Source organism: Quercus robur, chromosome 3 (genome assembly GCF_932294415.1).
Source record: "Quercus robur chromosome 3, dhQueRobu3.1, whole genome shotgun sequence".
Lineage (NCBI taxonomy): Eukaryota > Viridiplantae > Streptophyta > Magnoliopsida > Fagales > Fagaceae > Quercus > Quercus robur.
Window position 1 is genome coordinate 55,916,025 of NC_065536.1, and position 19,073 is coordinate 55,935,097.

Below are 19,073 nucleotides of genomic sequence, written 5' to 3' on the forward strand. Positions count from 1 at the left end.
TCCTATTGATTTTGCTATCTTAAATTGAATATATAGGATTGTGTTGTTGTAGTGTGATATTGCGTGCACGCGCACACACACACACACACACACACACACACACAACCCCCAAAAAAAAAAAAAAAAAAAAAATCAACAACAACAACGGAAAATGAAAAATTTGATGCAATATGTGTCTTTGTGGGATATTGATTCAAAGAGTCGTATCTCAATTAAGACATCCAGGGTTTTAATCTCCCTATTCCTAATTATCAAATTATCAAAAATGATATTTACTACTTTGTTAATGGAGAGTTAGTTTATGTATTGTTATTCTATGTGAAATTTGTGTAGAAGATGAAAATGCTATCCATTACTAACCTAATGGAGGATGTGAATTTGTGTTTTTGCATATTGTGGTTTGATGATGTACTTTGTTTCATGTGAATTTATCATTTTCATAGTTTTGTAAAACACTTATTTGCATTATTAACTGTGTACTGTATGAAAAAGTTTTGTTAGATCTTGCTTTGATATGAGCTTGTCCCATTGGTCTAGTCACTTGGTGTAAATGGCTAGTTAGTACTCAGCTAGTATTCTTTTTCTAGACATATGGAAGTAGTAAGATGACTAATTTAAAGTTATTAAGTAGGGTGTTTGATATGGCCCATATGGGCAATGTTCTTGGTAAAACTGTCTAGTCCCTTCTATGTTAGGGCATATGTGTTGCTCAGGGGCTATTCTAGATTTTATGGCATTAAAGACAATGCTGGCACGTTTTGATAATGTGTGTCTTGCACATTAGAGCACCTCATGACTTCCAAATTAAGGATGTGTTGAAGAGCCCTACTTGTTGTTTTGCTCTACTTCACTTGAATTATGATTTAGGATCTTACTCATTAGGTAGAAGATTACGAAGAAGAATCCTGGAATTTTGTAGCAGAAGTGGTTTACTTGAATTGGAGTTTGGTGACTGGTCATGGTATTTGATACTTTTGGCATTTCTTTAGGCATGAGCTTGCATAATAACTGGAATGTCTTGCTAGAGGTTGGTAATTTGCTGATGATTTGAGTAGGATGGTATTAGTTGGATATGAAACTAGTGAATGTGATTGCTAAAGCAAGAGGGTGAGTGGAGTTGTATTTTGTGATTGGTATGATGAATTATTTAATAGTGGAGACGACCTATTTTCGTACCGGAACATTTCAAAATAAATGAATTTCGATTGATGAATTTCTATTCAAATAAATGAATGAATTTCTATCTCCATTTGAAATCAGCAAGAATCGACCTGATGTGCTAATTCGATTGAAGGAAAGTGAATTCAGGCCATGAACACTGTAATCCGATTTGGGTATCCCTAATTTTTTCTTCAGTTTCCCGTTGTTCTTCTTTTACCATATTGTTATTTGTCTTTTTAGCGTGATATGATGTGGCATTCCATGTGTTTGCCTATGTGTCAGAGAAATAATATTTAACACGTCAATAATGTCCAACTTTGAACAACAGGATTAAATTGACACGAACAATTGACACAATTGAAAGGCACTTAATTGACATAGTGTAAAGGCTAGGGATTATTTATACAATTTACCCTATTTTGTTTTAGTAATTTACCCTATTTTGTTTTAGTAGTTTCTACTCAAATTAGAATGTTTTTATTATTATTTTAAATTACTTATACTAGGGAGTCCTTGTCTTTCAAAAAATGAAAAGGATTGATGATAACATTTATAACAACCTTTAGAGCACTTGCATAAGTGTTTGTATGATAGAAAAGTAACACACTTTAGCCAACCAAATTCAAAATTCAACTACATCAGTTTTTGGCTACAAATCTGGTTGTAGCCATTAGTTACAACTTTCACTAAAAACAACCATTAGTTACAACTTTCACTAAAAACAATTAATATGACTACATATTTTAAAAATTTAATTGTCAAATTGTATGTTCTACATGTTCTTAATTCGTATGTAAAATTTTGTGTCTATTGATGTTATTTACTATTTGATTTATGAACTTATTTTTTATGCAGAATTTTAGGTTACAAAAACTTTAAATTTAAGCATAGCAATTGATTTTGGATCTTCTGAAAAATTTGCAAGCATAGAAGATATAAGAAAAAAATGTAATCCAATGATGAATTTGTTAAAATTCATATTAGATATTAAATAGTTGTAATTATGGGCTACAACAAAATTTGTTGCCAAACTTTGTCAAAAAATAAATGAAGAATTAATATTATATTGAAATTGTAGGTAGAATAGATAATATGATGTAGGTATTTTTAAAAAGTGGTTGTGTAAAAAAAAAAAAAATAGTAATGTGAATGCTCTTAGCATGTATATACCACATCCAACTCTCTTAGTGTTATACCAATTACTAATTTGGGCAAATATGCCTACCTACATCTTGCAATTCTCAAGACTAAAGTAGATGTAATATAACATAAGACCTAAATTTTGTCCATCTAATCCCAAAAATCAGTCATATAAGTTTATATATGCATTTTACTATAGTACTTGTGCAAATGCTTTGCAAAAGCATTGTTATTGCGCATTTCAATTATTTATTTATTTATTATGTTTCTCGAAGTTTAAAGAAAAGAGTGAATAGTGATTGTGGTGTGTAAGTAAAGATAAACAATTTTAAAATTAAAGAAAAAATTGATATCCTAATGAAATAGAGTTTAGACTAGATAATATAATGTGTGCATACTGAAAAGTAGTTTGATTTAAAAAAAAAAAAAAAGCTTATACTAAAAAAAAAAAAATGCATGACCTAATATGAATTCTAATGATTAAATATTTTTCTAGTGATGCTGCTTCGGGCAAGACAAACAAACTATCCTACAGCTATGTGAAAGGCCTTGTAGCTGAATTGACATCTCCCCATGCCCAATGTGCTTGGAGTCTAGGAGGAAAGGGTTCGAGTTGTAGGGTTAGTAGCATGTTGTAATTATTTCTCAAAAAAAAAAAAAAAAAAAAAAACTATCCTACAGCTACAAGGCTACAAATGCTGTATTAATTGTGTTAGAACGTGGTTTTTTTTTTTTTTTTTTTTTTTTTTAAAATAAATTTTAAAAAGCGGGTCAATAAGATGGAACAAGGTATGAACTCGTTTATGTTGTTGTTTGTCTTAAATTTTGCCTAGGGCCACTGGATCCAGATCCTCTAGATTTCTTAGGGTATTCTACCAAATAGATTTCCTTAAATCTTAACCATTCTTTAATGATTTAATAGTCTAGATTTTGCCATATTAGCATTCCACTAATAATAATCTTAATTGTTTTGTTTGCAACATTATTTTATTGTTTTAAGAGTATTGTTAGTGGAATGCTGACATGACAAAATCTAGACCCTTAAATCATAAAAGAGTGGTTAGGATTTAAGGAAATCTATTAATAGAATACCCTAGAAAATCTAAAAGATCTGAATCCAGGGCGATTCCAAAATTTAGTTCTATTTAACAAGTTAATAAATAAATTAACTAAATTAATCACTATTATTCTTTCACAAGACTTTAGAGTTTAAATTAATGAGAATAGTTTTAAAAGTTTGTACATTTATAGGTAAAAGACAAAGCATTAAATACTAAAGTCAAAATTTTATTTGGAGGAACTTTCCTCCGGTGCACTTTGTGATGTTTGAAAAATCGATTAATGTATAATTTTAGTTACATGACATTTTTAATTAATCACATGGCTTGTTTATATAATACGCAAATGATAATCTTATTAATTGTCATGTAATGGGTTGAAAGAGATTTCCCCTAACAAGTTTGAAGGTAAATTTATTTCAAACCAATTTTAAGAATTCTATTGGAACTCATTACATTATAAATAATAAGATTATCCACATGTATTATGTATACCAGTTACAAGACCACCCCGACCTGAAAAAAAAAAATTATAAATAATAATTTAAAATTTTATATTTATCTACCTTTAAAAATTTTTTTGGGAACACCCTGAAATTTTTTATATTCCAATAAAATTAAATTTTGGTTCGTAATTTGAGCAACTTAACAATATATTAAGAAATTTCAAGCAAAAATAACCACATGCTTTTATATTCTTTTAACCCTATACTATGGCTTTACTTTTAGTTTTTGCTATTCTTTTAAACCTATACTATGGTTTTACTTTTAGTTTTTGCTTTACTTGACACACTGTCATTGTACGACTATTTTTCCTCAAAAACATTATTGTAGGGACACGATCCTCAAACGACCCAACGATGAGGTTGGGCTCGCGCGTGATGGATCCCACACAATAAAATTTGTAGAGAGTGGGCTTGAAAGGCTAACGTTGGGTCACGGGGCGTTAGTACCGGCCGGACTTTAGATAAACCCAGACAAGAAAAGGCTTTAGTCTGGATATCCAAGCCCTATAACTTTATAAATTGAGGGATTGGGCCTCTCGGATCATGTCCGAGGAGCACTAATGTTTTTCTCCGGTTACCCGACGGTGGGTTTTCCGTGGTGGTGCGCATATATTGTCTGGGCATTCTCATTCCTGAAGTTTTTCCCAGGAAGTGAGATGAGGATCCCCCCCCCCCTTTACTTCGTTACCTAACGTTTTCTTTTATACTAGCCTACGTTCGTGGTCCCTCGTCCACGTGTAGGGTCGACCTTTCCAGGACAGATATCTGTCCCATCAATCTAATCCCGAAATTGTGGGAGATGATCAATAAAGCCTAAGAATCCGGCCTTGTTAGGTGTAGTGTCATATCAGTGAAGGGTATTAAGGACAACTTCCCCCAAGATATTTTCTGATCTTTCAAGTTAGCTTGTATTCCACTCTAATCCATGAGACTTTGGGTCTGCCGAGGACTAAGCTGTCCTCGGCGGTATCTTCGGGCCACTTTGGGCTTCCTATTTTTGGACTTGGGCCCTGGCCTCCTTTAGTTTGGGGCCTGCGGACTCCCCATAAGCGAGCGAGCCGGGCCCCTAAACTATTGGGCCCCACATTAGCCCCTCAAAACCCTGCTGTCCAACGTCATGGTTGGAAAGGTGGGTTTTGATAATATCAAGCCTTCATTGCAGTTCATTTAGTTCAGCCCTTGATCAACGTTGGCGACTCTTCACCTCCCCGAGGAATGTACCGCTCTATGAGCCGTTTTCCTGAATTTGCGTACGTTGCCATTATGACGTTTGGTTATCTGCAGCGTGTCTTTAATATCTTCCCATTTACGAGACCTCCCAGATCTAACGGTTACTGATGGCGTGGGGGAACGAAACGGCGCATTCTTCTCTGCAGATTTCCCTGGGGATCTGAACGCGTTATATACCCTTTTCTTCGTCCCCTATATAAAGAAAGAAGACAGAAGGTGATTTTCTCATATCTGAATCCCTCAGGCCCTTCTCAGAGTTCACTTCTTCAATCGGATTATTCCCTATCCGATAATACATCCCCCATAGTAATCAGCCATGAACAAACCCTTCCTTTCCCAGAAACGCCATGTCCTAACAAAACTTGAGATGGCTCGGTCGGGGCAAGGATGGCGGAGACTCAAGATTTGCCTCCCCATTCTTTTAGCCAAAATCCGAAGCAGGGACTCGTCACACCCCACTTCCGGTGTGACTGAGTCGAAAACCTCCCTTGTCATCTTCATCTGCTCTCTCATGAGCATACCTAATATGGCTCCAGTGTGCTAAGAGTTAGGATTGAGGCAGGGACTAAATGCCCTTGCTTCTTCCTCTCTTTGTTCACTGGCGCCATCCTTTGATTCCCCTTCTTCCTCTTTTGCTCCTTTCTATTTTCTTCATCTCTTCCCTCTTCTTCTCCTCCTTCCTGCTCATGTCCTCCATCTTCTTTTTCCTTTGCACTCCTCAGCGACAAGAGCTTGCTGAAGTGCTTCCATGTGTTCCAATTCTTCTTCCTTCTCCTTCATCTTTTCTATATAAGGTTCTTCTCCTGATATGAGCAGTACTGAGGCAGAGATTTTAGAGAGACTTTGAAGACGAGTTTAAAGGACACCTGGCGGTTTACCTATCTGTATTACGGATGTTATTACTGCTTCGGCAGTTCATTTTTTGTATAGGCTTGCTTAAGCCCTTCTTTGTACGTTGTAATAATTTTTTATATTAATAAAAGTTACTGTTATTCTATTTCGCATGTTCTGTTTATATGTTTTAATAAATTTGCAAGTTCTGCTCGGCACAGTAGTATAGCATTTGAACCAATGACAACTAAGGCCAAAATACTTGCTAATAAAAGGACGCCATAATAACTTTAACAAAATTATTATTCGACATAACAATCCGACCAGTGAGGAACGAGACTTACCCTAAAATTAGTCGAGATGGGGACTAAGTGTTCGATAAGGTGTAAGAAGTAGTTATCCGAGGACATGTCACCTTCCCAATGAACAATTTCCTTAGGCTAACGATCATCAGTTCGTTTCGCCATCTTCTTAACACACTGGCCTTAACTTTTTCCCGTATTTGAGCCGAGAAACTTCTCCATCCGAGCAGTTGATTTCCCAAAAGGCCTGAGTCCGAGGACTTCGCAAAGCCTGGGTTTTATTTAAAACTTACGCTTTTTTTTTTTTTTCTTTTATGTACTTGGCTTCCCCATAGACTTGAGTCCGAGGACCATGCTAGCCCTAGGTTCTGTCCAAAACTTTTATGTCCTTGGTTTCCCCATAGGCTTGAGTCCGAGGATCATACAAGTCCCAGGTTCTGTCCAAGACTTTTATGTCCTTGGTTTCCCCATAGGCTTGAGTCCGAGGATCATACAAGCCCCAGGTTCTGTCCAAGACTTTTATGTCCTTGGTTTCCCCATTGGCTTGAGTCCGAGGATCATACAAGCCCCAAGTTCTGTCCAAGACTTTTATGTCCTTGGTTTCCCCATTGGCTTGAGTCCGAGGATCATACAAGCCCCAGGTTCTGTCCAAGACTCTTCGAGTTCAGATTATCCCTTTCATCAGGCATTTCATAAGGCACCGAGCAGGGGTTGTCCTCGGCAACGGCTATTTCTCGGTGTGGGCCGCAGTCCCTGGGCCCTCACGCAGAGCGGGCCTGGGCCGCGAATCCACTCAGCCCATGAATTAAGAGATATTTCTGCAACCTCTGGCCACGCGGTACTCTCTGATGTCACAATGATCGAGGTGCGCCTTTACGAGGCTTCTTTAATCTTGTGGTTGCAGTTGATGTTGGAAGTTGAGCCAGAACTGTTTTGTCTGTAGCGTACCTTGGGATGCTGCGTGAGTTGACCGCCATCACCTTACCCTTTCAAATAAACAGGAGGGAGAGAAAGTTGCTTTATATACGCTCCAGTCCTTTAGTTTTCTCCCACATCATAAATCTCATATCTGGTGCTATCCTCCTTTAGCACAGCATGTTTTAAGGCGAGGGTTGGGAAGAAAGAGCTCTCTCCGCCGCATAAGCACAGTGTCCTCATGAGACTCAAAATGGTAAGGTATGGGCACAGGAAGCATAAGTTCAGGAGAGTACTCCATTTCGACCGGGGGGGAAGGGTGTCTCTCCCTCTTTCAGTCAAAATCCGAAGCAGGTTCTGTCCATGCCAGAATTTTGGTGTGGCAGAAGAAAGATTTTCCGCCATCAGCGCCTCTGCTTTGCGGCAGGCGTATATTTAGAGAAAGCCCCTCAACCTCCAACTCCCTGCACCTTTCCTTCAATGGTGTCAGGCTCAAGTTGGGTCTCTTTTGCTGTTTGAGTTGTGGGCATGTGAAAGCATTGAGGAAGAACAAGGTCTTGGGGCTGTAGCCAACCTCTCCTCTGACCTACTTCCTCAGCTTCATTTTATTCTCTTGTATCTTCCTTTCTTTTCGGTTATGTAATGAGCTTTGACGCAAACTGATTCCAGCTTTTCATTGTACGCTGTACTATTTCTTTGTTTTAGTGATAATGGAAATTTCTTTACTTGTTTTGGATACTGTTCCTTTGACTACACTACTTTGTGAGTGAGTGTGCCCCATGCATGTGTTTCTTTCAGAATATTTAGAGCAAAATAGCTTGAAACATAATCTAACTAACTCCAATTTATCAATACTACCAGACATTATATCGATAATTTATAGTAAATCAAACTTAGGAAACTAACCGGGATAACAGTTGAATATTTTGTGATAAGCGCGTGAACACCGTCCAAGGCTGATAATCTCTAAATAATCCATCCGAGCAATCGACTGGGAAGTAGGGAACTCCGATGGTGCTTTTGTGTACTTGGTTTCCCCATAGGCTTGGGTCCGAGGACCATGCAATGCCTTGGTTCTGTCCAAAACTTGTAAGATTTCTTTGTTGTACTTGGTTTCCCCATAGGCTTGGGTCCGAGGACCATGCAATGCCTTGGTTCTGTCCAAAACTTGTAAGATTTCTTGTTTGTACTTGGTTTCCCCATAGGCTTGGGTCCGAGGACCATGCAAGGCCTTGGTTCTGTCCAAAACTTGTAAGATTTCTTGTTTGTACTTGGTTTCCCCATAGGCTTGGGTCCGAGGACCATGCAAGGCCTTGGTTCTGTCCAAAACTTGTAAGATTTCTTGTTTGTACTTGGTTTCCCCATAGGCTTGGGGTCCGAGGACCATGCAATGCCTTGGTTCTGTCCAAAACTTGTAAGATTTCTTTGTTGTACTTGGTTTCCCCATAGGCTTGGGTCCGAGGACCATGCAATGCCTTGGTTCTGTCCAAAACTTGTAAGATTTCTTTTTTGTACTTGGTTTCCCCATAGGCTTGGGTCCGAGGACCATGCAATGCCTTGGTTCTGTCCAAAACTTGTAAGATGTCTTGTTTGTACTTGGTTTCCCCATAGGCTTGGGTCCGAGGACCATGCAAGGCCTTGGTTCTGTCCAAAACTTGTAAGATTTCTTGTTTGTACTTGGTTTCCCCATAGGCTTGGGTCCGAGGACCATGCAAGGCCTTGGTTCTGTCCAAAACTTGTAAGATTTCTTGTTTGTACTTGGTTTCCCCATAGGCTTGGGTCCGAGGACCATGCAAGGCCTTGGTTCTATCCAAAACTTGTAAGATTTCTTGTTTGTACTTGGTTTCCCCATAGGCTTGGGGTCCGAGGACCATGCAATGCCTTGGTTCTATCCAAAACTTGTAAGATTTCTTTGTTGTACTTGGTTTCCCCATAGGCTTGGGTCCGAGGACCATGCAATGCCTTGGTTCTGTCCAAAACTTGTAAGATTTCTTTTTTGTACTTGGTTTCCCCATAGGCTTGGGTCCGAGGACCATGCAATGCCTTGGTTCTGTCCAAAACTTGTAAGATTTCTTTTTTGTACTTGGTTTCCCCATAGGCTTGGGTTCGAGGACCATGCAATGCCTTGGTTCTGTCCAAAACTTGTAAGATGTCTTGTTTGTACTTGGTTTCCCCATAGGCTTGGGTCCGAGGACCTTGCAAGGCCTTGGTTCTGTCCAAAACTTGTAAGATTTCTTGTTTGTACTTGGTTTCCCCATAGGCTTGGGTCCGAGGACCATGCAAGGCCTTGGTTCTGTCCAAAACTTGTAAGATTTCTTGTTTGTACTTGGTTTCCCTATAGGCTTGGGTCCGAGGACCATGCAAGGCCTTGGTTCTGTCCAAAACTTGTAAGATTTCTTGTTAAGTAGTTTTTTCTCTATACTTATTTATTTTTCGAAGGTTAACCCCTAGGCCAGGGAGGGGAGAGTTGGCTTGAGGCCGGAAGCCCCTAGAGCTGCTCGCGCCGTTAGCAGTGCAAGGCGTAGCCCCTAGCAGAAGCTTATGTCAGAGCAACAACTGCACGTCGCCGGAGATGGGAAAAACTCGTGAATCTCTACTTGCTAGAGAACTGACTCATGCGCCACCCGTGCCAACGCGCAAGCCTTTCCCACAGACGGCGCCAATTGTAGGGACACGATCCTCAAACGACCCAACGATGAGGTTGGGCTCGCGCGTGATGGATCCCACACAATAAAATTTGTAGAGAGTGGGCTTGAAAGGCTAACGTTGGGTCACGGGGCGTTAGTACCGGCCGGACTTTAGATAAACCCAGACAAGAAAAGGCTTTAGTCTGGATATCCAAGCCCTATAACTTTATAAATTGAGGGATTGGGCCCCGCGGATCATGTCCGAGGAGCACTAATGTTTTTCTCCGGTTACCCGACGGTGGGTTTTCCGTGGTGGTGCGCATATATTGTTTGGGCATTCTCATTCCTGAAGTTTTTCCCAGGAAGTGAGATGAGGATCCCCCCCCCCCCCCTTTACTTCGTTACCTAACGTTTTCTTTTATACTAGCCTACGTTCGTGGTCCCTCGTCCACGTGTAGGGTCGACCTTTCCAGGACAGATATCTGTCCCATCAATCTAATCCCGAAATTGTGGGAGATGATCAATAAAGCCTAAGAATCCGGCTTTGTTAGGTGCAGTGTCATATCAGTGAAGGGTATTAAGGACAACTTCCCCCAAGATATTTTCTGATCTTTCAAGTTAGCTTGTATTCCACTCTAATCCATGAGACTTTGGGTCTGCCGAGGACTAAGCTGTCCTCGGCGGTATCTTCGGGCCACTTTGGGCTTCCTATTTTTGGACTTGGGCCCTGGCCTCCTTTAGTTTGGGGCCTGTGGACTCCCCATAAGCGAGCGAGCCGGGCCCCTAAACTATTGGGCCCCACAATTATAATATATATTATACAACTAATTGGTCAAATTTATGTAAATTTAGTTTTTTTCATTGTACAAGTACTTTTCTTTTTTCCTTTTCCGATAATATTGATTAGAAAAAAATAGTAGTTTTAGTTAATTAAGTGAATAAACTTAAAAAGTTACTTAATTTTTATATAACATTAATTAATTCATTATATATATACATATATAAAATAAACTTTTTATTTTTATGATTATAATTAAACATGTGATTGTCCATTCTAAGAAAATTTGATTAAATTTACACGAAAAGTGTCACTAAATATTATGTTTTTACATTTTGCTATCATATTATTAGTAATAAACTTATTATATTTTTATTTATATAATTTAAAATTTTATTAATTATATTATTTATGACGTTACCGGTTTGACCATTGGTCGAATCTTGGTCCGACCAAAAAACCAGTAACCAGTTTATTTTTCGGTTTTTTCATCATATTGGTTTATAAAACCATGAACCCCCCCACCCCCCCCCCCCCCCAAAAAAAAAAAAAACTTGAATGAAAATTTGGGAAAAAAAAAATTATAATAAAACCACTAACAAGGCCAAAACCAAATGCCAAAATAGAAAAGCCAAGTACAAGATCAATCTCATCTTAGACTAAGATTATCACTACTCCAACACCAATACGATTACATTTTTAATTCAACAAATATTAAAAAAAAAAATCCTCAGTGCCTCGCAGATTCACAAGTCATTAAACAATTTAAACTAAAACTAAATCAAACATAAAAGCTAAAAGGAAATAAGAAACTCACTTACTCTCCCCAACCATCACCGTCTATCCCTGTTTAGCAACACTAACAACAACCACAACTGAACTCTACAAGCTTTATGTTGTAAAATTTTATGTATTTGCGTGTTTTTTGATTATTGTTGTTATTGTCAATATATAAAATTTTCTTTTTATTAAATTGTGTAATTTATACTTCTTGAGGAATACCCTAGAAAAAATTTCTAGAGTTGCCACTGGTTACAAGACTCATTAAAAAGGTTATATGACTAAAAGTACATGTAAATTATCGTTTTAATTGTTACATAGTGAGATTGAGAAAGTTATCTATACTAATATTTAAGAGGCTTCCCTTGTTTGGGATCCTTATTTTTTTGGTTCAAAAATGCCTCTACATCCCTATGTTTAAGTAGAGACAAAATTAAAAGACAATTTGGTAAAAATAAAACTCTAATTATTTTTAAATTATTTTATCCACTTATAAATTAGATTCCCAAAATAAAAATTATATATATGAAATAAAAATACAAGTTATTTTTTTGTTTGTTTTTAAAAAGCCTCATCGCATGCGCAAAGCACGTGTGATGAGTCTAGTTTCCTATTACATGATGTTCCTTATAAAATTTGGATATTTTAAAAGGGTTCTGTTAACAGATACCTTTATGACAATTGTTAATAAACTATTTATAAAAGTTTTAACATCACTTTTATAGGAAAATACAGTTAATTTTCTTATAAAATTTTTAAAAAAATATATCATAAACCAATGCCCTTAGACATCTGTGGGGCCCAATAATTTATGGGTCAGGTCCACTTGCTCGTGGGGAGGCCAAAGGCCCAAGCCAAGGAAGGCTACGACCCAAGCTCAATAACATAAAGCCCAAATGGCCCGGAGATGTTGCCGAGGACAGTTCAGTCCTCGGCAGACCCAAAATTCCACCGAGAAGAGGGGCAAAAACGGTATAGGACCAAACTGGAAAGAAGATCTAAAATATCTCGGGAAAGCTGCCCTTATTACCCTTCCCAGATAAGACTATGCATCCAGCAGAGCCGGATTCTTTGGCTTTATCAACCACCCTCAATGATTCTGGGATTAGACTGACAGGACAAATATCAGTCTTGGAAAGGTTGACCCTACACGTGGACGAAGGACAGCGAGCGTCGGCGAGTATAAAGAGAAAGTAAGTAATCTGGATAAAGGGGGCTGGGAACAATGGAAAAAAGACCAGGGACTCCCATCCTACCTCCAGGAGAAAGACTCCATGGGTGAGAACCCCTTAACGGTGTATGTGCACCACAAAAAAAAACCACCGCCGGATAACCGGAGGAAGACCTTAATGATCCTCGGACTAAGTCCGAGGAGTCCAACCCCTCAGGATGTGACGCTATAGGGCTTAAGTGTTCAAATCTAACTCCTTTTTTCTACATAAATTCCTCTAAAAACAGGACCGGACCATCGCCCCGTGATCAAAGATAAGCCTTTCAAACCCACTCTCTACAAATCATATTGTGAGGGATCTTTCATGTACGAGCCCAACATCATTATTGGGCCGTTAAATAATCGTGTCCCTACAACATCAATTAAGTTTTCCCATTTTAAAATGAACAAAAAAAGATGGGCATTATGACCTCTTTTTTTGTTTTGTTTTTTGTTTTTTGTTTTTTTGTATATAAATTATAAACGTTCAAAATTATTTGTAATGATTTCAACTATATTTTTTTCTCAAAAAAAAAGAAAAAGAAAAAAAGAAATGAACAAAATTTAGTTCCATGCATATTTTTGGAGCCTATCTTTTTCCATTTAAAACTACCTTAAATATCTAATGCAAAATCTTGCCAAATGATAGAAATTATCTAAAAACACTTTATCTATTTATAGCATTTATTCTCTCTTTCTCTCTCTCTCCAAAAAAAAAAAAAAAAAAATTATAGCTTTTATTAATCTTTTACTGCTTTGGGAAAGAAATTATATACCTCCACTGTTCTCCCTTGTTTGACGATGAATATTCTATTGCAATGTTAAAAGAGAACCCTTAAATCTCATACTCAAATAATGTCCGTGGAAGTCATGAGAGTCTGTGTTGGGGGGGAGGGGGGGGGGGGTGAGGGGAAGAGTAATTCTCAAGTATTCTCAGAGCACAGAGAATGATGTTCTCTCCTCTCACATTCATAGTGGGGTCCACTAATAAATTTATGGTGGATTCCACCATAAATGTGAGAGGAAGGAGTACAATTTCACTATATACTAGGAGTTTCTAAAAATTTCCTAAACAAAGAAAACTACTAGCCCAAAAGAAAAGAAACATAATACAATGCCGCACTTGCTCCTTCACAGTCATAAATCCCCTCTTTTTGTTCAGTGTTGCACTTCTCCAATGCGGAATGCTTCAAGCAATTGAATATGAGAAGGTCCATAAAATTAAGTAGCTCATGAATAAATTTGAACATAAGAAAATGAGTCAAGTTTGAACATAAAATCTTGTTAGGTGATGAGCTCGAGCTAAGCTTGTGTTCGAAAAAAATTTAAATAAATAAGCTTAAACTTTTAATACCCGACTTATTAATAGCCCTTTTTTTTAATTAAAAATAATAGAAAGAAAGATAGAAAAATACTTTATTTAAAAAAAAAAACACTAAAATAGCTAATTAAAATTGAAATAAAATAAGTTAGTTAACAATAAAATTAACACTAAAATTTTAGTTGCTTGCTCCACAAGCTTAGTTATAGCCCTTTTTTTTATTTGTAAAAAAAGATTAGAGAAAGAGATTATTTAAAAAAAACACTAAAATAGCTGATTAAAACTAAAATAATAGTTAATTAACAACAAAATAGTTATAAAAAACTAAAATAAAACAAGTAAATTAACAATAAAATCAACACTAAAATAATAGTTTCTTGCTACACACACTTTATTTCCCGCTCTGTACTATTTCTCACACTCACCCACACCCACGTCCACACCCAAGAACTTCCTCTAGGTCTCTCTCACTCAGAACCGAAAAAATCTCTCTCACACCCATTTTAGAGATCACTCAAAATCTCTCATACTCACCAAACCACCATGTCTGTGAAGGAAATTCTATTGAATTTGCCTTGGATTCTTCAAGCTCGGAGAATTGTTGTCGAAGATGGTAAGTTTTTTGATCATTCCTTCCTTTCTTTCCTTCTTTCTTTTTTCTTTTTGAAGTTTCTTTCTCTCTTTCTTTTTGTACTAAAATTATTATTATTATTATTTTATATGTTTTTGTCGTTTCAGTGATTCCCGCTAATACATCTCGTTAGGAACTAGACGAATATGCAGCTAGAATGGGTGCTTTCATGGGTAATTAAGTTATATGGGTTAGATTCTATTGGATTCTTTTAATTGGTTTTGTTTTGAGAAATGGTTTAATGGGTTTGTATTTGTCAGGGGAACAACAATGGTCTCGGGAGTTTTTTGATGCCGTGTGCAAGGACTTCAACTTGGCCGTAGGGAAATATCGGAAATACTCCAAGGCTAAGAGGATTTTACGCCAAAATCGGAGAGCTTTTGCTACTATATTGCGAAGCCATTTGCGTCCTATATCAAGAATGTATTTGTTGAGAACACGGATTGCAAGGACTAATTTCATTATTAGACCGGTCGGAGAGAGGATGGTGAGTGCAAGGGCTTCGTTTGCAAGATCGATGCAAAGACTTTTTCAGAGTGTTGTGGCTTTTCAACATTGTTATAATAATGGCGATGAGATATTCATCGAAATTTCCCCCCTGAGCCATTGAGATGCATATGCCAATTCACCTATTTTTTAATAAAAGATAGACTTTGCCAGTTGGTCTCAGGGTAAAATTTTCCCTCCTTAAACTTTTGTTTGGATTTTCTTTTTCTGGGCATTTGTCAATAGTGTATACTTTTGAATTATCTTTTCATTCTAGTTCTCTACTTTATTGCTTATTTAGTTTGCCACTTTGGATTGGTGGGTTGTTTTTTATTTTGGGTTTTGTTGTGTTTTAGGGGTTACCAAAGTTCTACGTTATAATAGTCTATTGTCATATACTTTATTGCAATAGTCTATTGTCATATACTTTATCACAATAGTGGGCAACAAAATTTTTATGCCAATTCACCTATTTTTTAATGAAAGATAGGCTCTGCCAGTTGGTCTCAGGGTAAATTTTCCCTCCTTAAACTTTTTTTTGGATTTTCTTTTCCTGGGCATTTGTCAATAGTGTGTAATTTTGAATTATCTTCTCATTCCAGTTCTCTACTTTATTGCATATTTAGTTTGCCACTTTGGATTGGTGGGTTGTTTTTTTATTTTGGGTTTTGTTTTGTTGTGTTTTAGGGGGATACCAAAGTTCTACATTATAATAGTCTATTGTCATATACTTTATTGCAATAGTCTATTGTCATATACTTTATCACAATAGTGGGCAACGAAATTTTTTTCGTTGCAATAGAGGTTTATTGCAACAATTTGAAGTTTATTTCAACAAAAACTCCCAAATGCAATATTAGGAGATTTTGATGATTATATAATGGATGATGCGGGTCATGTGGCTGCTGACATGATGATAATGTTGTTTATAACGATCAATTGTATTGTTATGGTAACCTATCGCAACAAAAATTTTGTTGCAACAAATTGTAGCAATTGTATTTTTTTTTTGTTGCAATAAATTATTTTTAATAATAATAAAAATATTTATTGTAACGAAATTTTTGTTGTAACAATCTATTACCAATTGACTTTATCGCAATATTGGACAACATAATTTTTTTTTTGGTTGCAATGGAGGTTTATTGCAACAATTTGAAGTTGATGGTGACAAAAAATTTCGTTGCAATAAGAGAAAGAAAGATAGAGAAATACTTTATTTAAAAAAAAAAACACTAAAATAGCTAATTAAAACTCAAATAAAATAAGTTAGTTAACAATAAAATTAACACTAAAATTTTAGTTGCTTGCTCCACAAGCTTAGTTATAGCCCTTTTTCTATTTAAAAAAAAAGGATTAGAGAAAGACTTTATTTTAAAAAAAAAAACACACTAAAATAGCTGATTGAAATTGAAATAACAGTTAATTAACAATAAAACAGTTATAAAAAAAATGAAATAAAACAAGTTAATTAACAATAAAATTAACACTAAAAAATAATAGTTTCTTGCTCCACACGCTTTATTTCCCACTCTGTACTATTTCTCACACTTACCCACACCCACGTCCACACCCAAGAACTTCCTCTGGGTCTCTCTCACTCAGAACCGAAAAAATCTCTCTCACACCCATTTCAGAGACCACTCAAAATCTCTCATACTCTTCACACCACCATGTCTGTGAAGGAAATTCTATCGAATTTGCCTTGGATTCTTCAAGCTCGGAGAATTGTTGTGGGAGATGGTAAGTTTTTTGATCATTCCTTCCTTTCTTTCTTTCTTTCTTTTTTCTTTTTGAAGTTTCTTTCTCTCTTTCTTTTTGTACTAAAATTATTATTATTATTATTTTATATGTTGTTGTCGTTTCAGTGATTCTCGCTAATACATCTCGTTAGGAACTAGACGAATATGCAGCTAGAATGGGTGCTTTCATGGGTAATTAAGTTATATCGGGTTAGATTCTATTGGATTCTTTTAATTGGTTTTGTTTTGAGAAATGGTTTAATGGGTTTGTATTTGTCAGGGGAATAGCAATGGTCTCGGGAGTTTTTTGATGCTGTGTGCAAGGACTTCAACTTGGTCGTAGGGAAATATCAGAAATACTCCAAGGCTAAGAGTGGGTCGTATCTATGGTATTTAGATTCTATTGTGTTAGATTTTGATTGCTTTTGTTTTGAGAGATTATTTAATGGGTTTCTCTTTGTCAGGCCAACCAATATGGGCTCAAAGGATTTTTGAGGATCTGCATGATGACTTGAACTTGGTAAGAAGGCAATTTCAGAGATCCTCCTAGGGAAATTTTTGCCACTATATTGCTAAGGCATCTGCATCGGTCTAGATCACAAATGCATTTACTGAGAACTCGGATTGTATTGTCTAATTCCACCATCAAACCAGCTAGACAGAGAATTTTGAGGGCAAGGGCTTCATTTGCACGTTTGGTGGAAAGGATTATTCTAAGTTGTGTGGCTTTTCAATCCATCTTAATAGTGACGATGATGTAGTCTTACAAATATTCTCGGACTAGTTGTCAGCTTTACACATTTTTTATAAATTAAAACTAACATTAAAAATCCAAAAGCAAAAGAAGAGGAATAATAAAACCCCAGAATAAACCATTTTGATCTAACCCGAGTAAACAAACCCATTTCAGAATCCACAATCTCTCTTATACTCACCACCATGCAACCAATTATCCAACACATCCTATTGAATATGTCTTGGATCATTCAATCATGGAGAATTGCTGTTGGAAATGGTAGGTCCTTCCTTTTTTTTTTCTTTCTTTTTCTTTTCACATGTAATTTCTTTCTCTCTCTTTCTTCTTTTTCCAATGTTGAAAGAAAAAAATTGAAAAATTTTCATTTTTATGGTATTTAGATTTTGTATTCATTTGCGGTGCATATTGTTATTAGTTTCCTCCAATACTTCAATAATTTTTGTTATTAGTTTCCTCCAATATTTTATTAATTTTCCTTACAAAACATTGTAATCTTCCATTATAGACAAAATAGAAAGACAATTTGAGCGGTGAAGTGATCTGATCATACTATATGTATTTTATAATTTGAAAATTGCATGATTTATTGGCTGATACAAATAGTCAAGTTTCATGCCTACTTAAGAATGCAAATATCATTTCCAAAAAAAAGGTAAATATCCTTTAATTATTTTCTTTATATTCTTGATTGTGTGTTAATATATATATATTTTCTATGTTGGACTTCTTCCAACTATTGCAAAGTAACTAAATTTGAGTAAGAATACCGTATTTCAATAATTGTTTCCCATATACATCTTATAAACAATAAAATTTCATTATATATAAATAATTAATGCGCCACTTAATATAAATAATTGAACAAAATAAATATAGTTATCCTATTAATGATCTCCAACAAAAATAGTTTCTTATATAAAATTCATAAAAAATAATCATATAAATTCCTCTAATATAAATAATGAATGCACAACTATAGATAATTAATATATACTTACTGTATGTATTGGCTAATACATTGAAATAATACTTTGATATAAATACAAACTTTGTTGAGTTGAAAGTCTAAATAAAGAAAATTTAAAAAAAAATGCAAAATTTGTTGAGGTGAAAGTCTAAATAAAGAAAATTTCAAAAAATGTGCCACATGGCTATAGAGTATTATTTCGTTGGATTAGCTAATAGAGTAAATGAAATTATTTATATTTGTGCATTAATTATTTATATTAGAGGAATTGGATTCGGTCAATATGAGAGAGAGAGATCCAAAGTGACCACTATTCCAATTTCTATCTAACTTCGCTTACAACATGATTGGAATAACTTAACTAGAATTACAACCTATAGATAACATTTTAATACCATGTATGAAATATAAATTCCCATATACAAGGTCCTCTAAGGGTCTGTTCGGGATTCGCTTATTTTGCTAAAATTGAAAATTTTTTATTGAAAGTATTGTAGATAAATGTAAAAGTTAACTGAAAGAGTATAGTGAGATTCATGAATAATACCAAAAAGTGCAGTGGGACCCATAAATAGTAGCAAATATAAGTTAAATAGTAAAATAAGCTGGCAAAAAATAAGCTATCCAAATA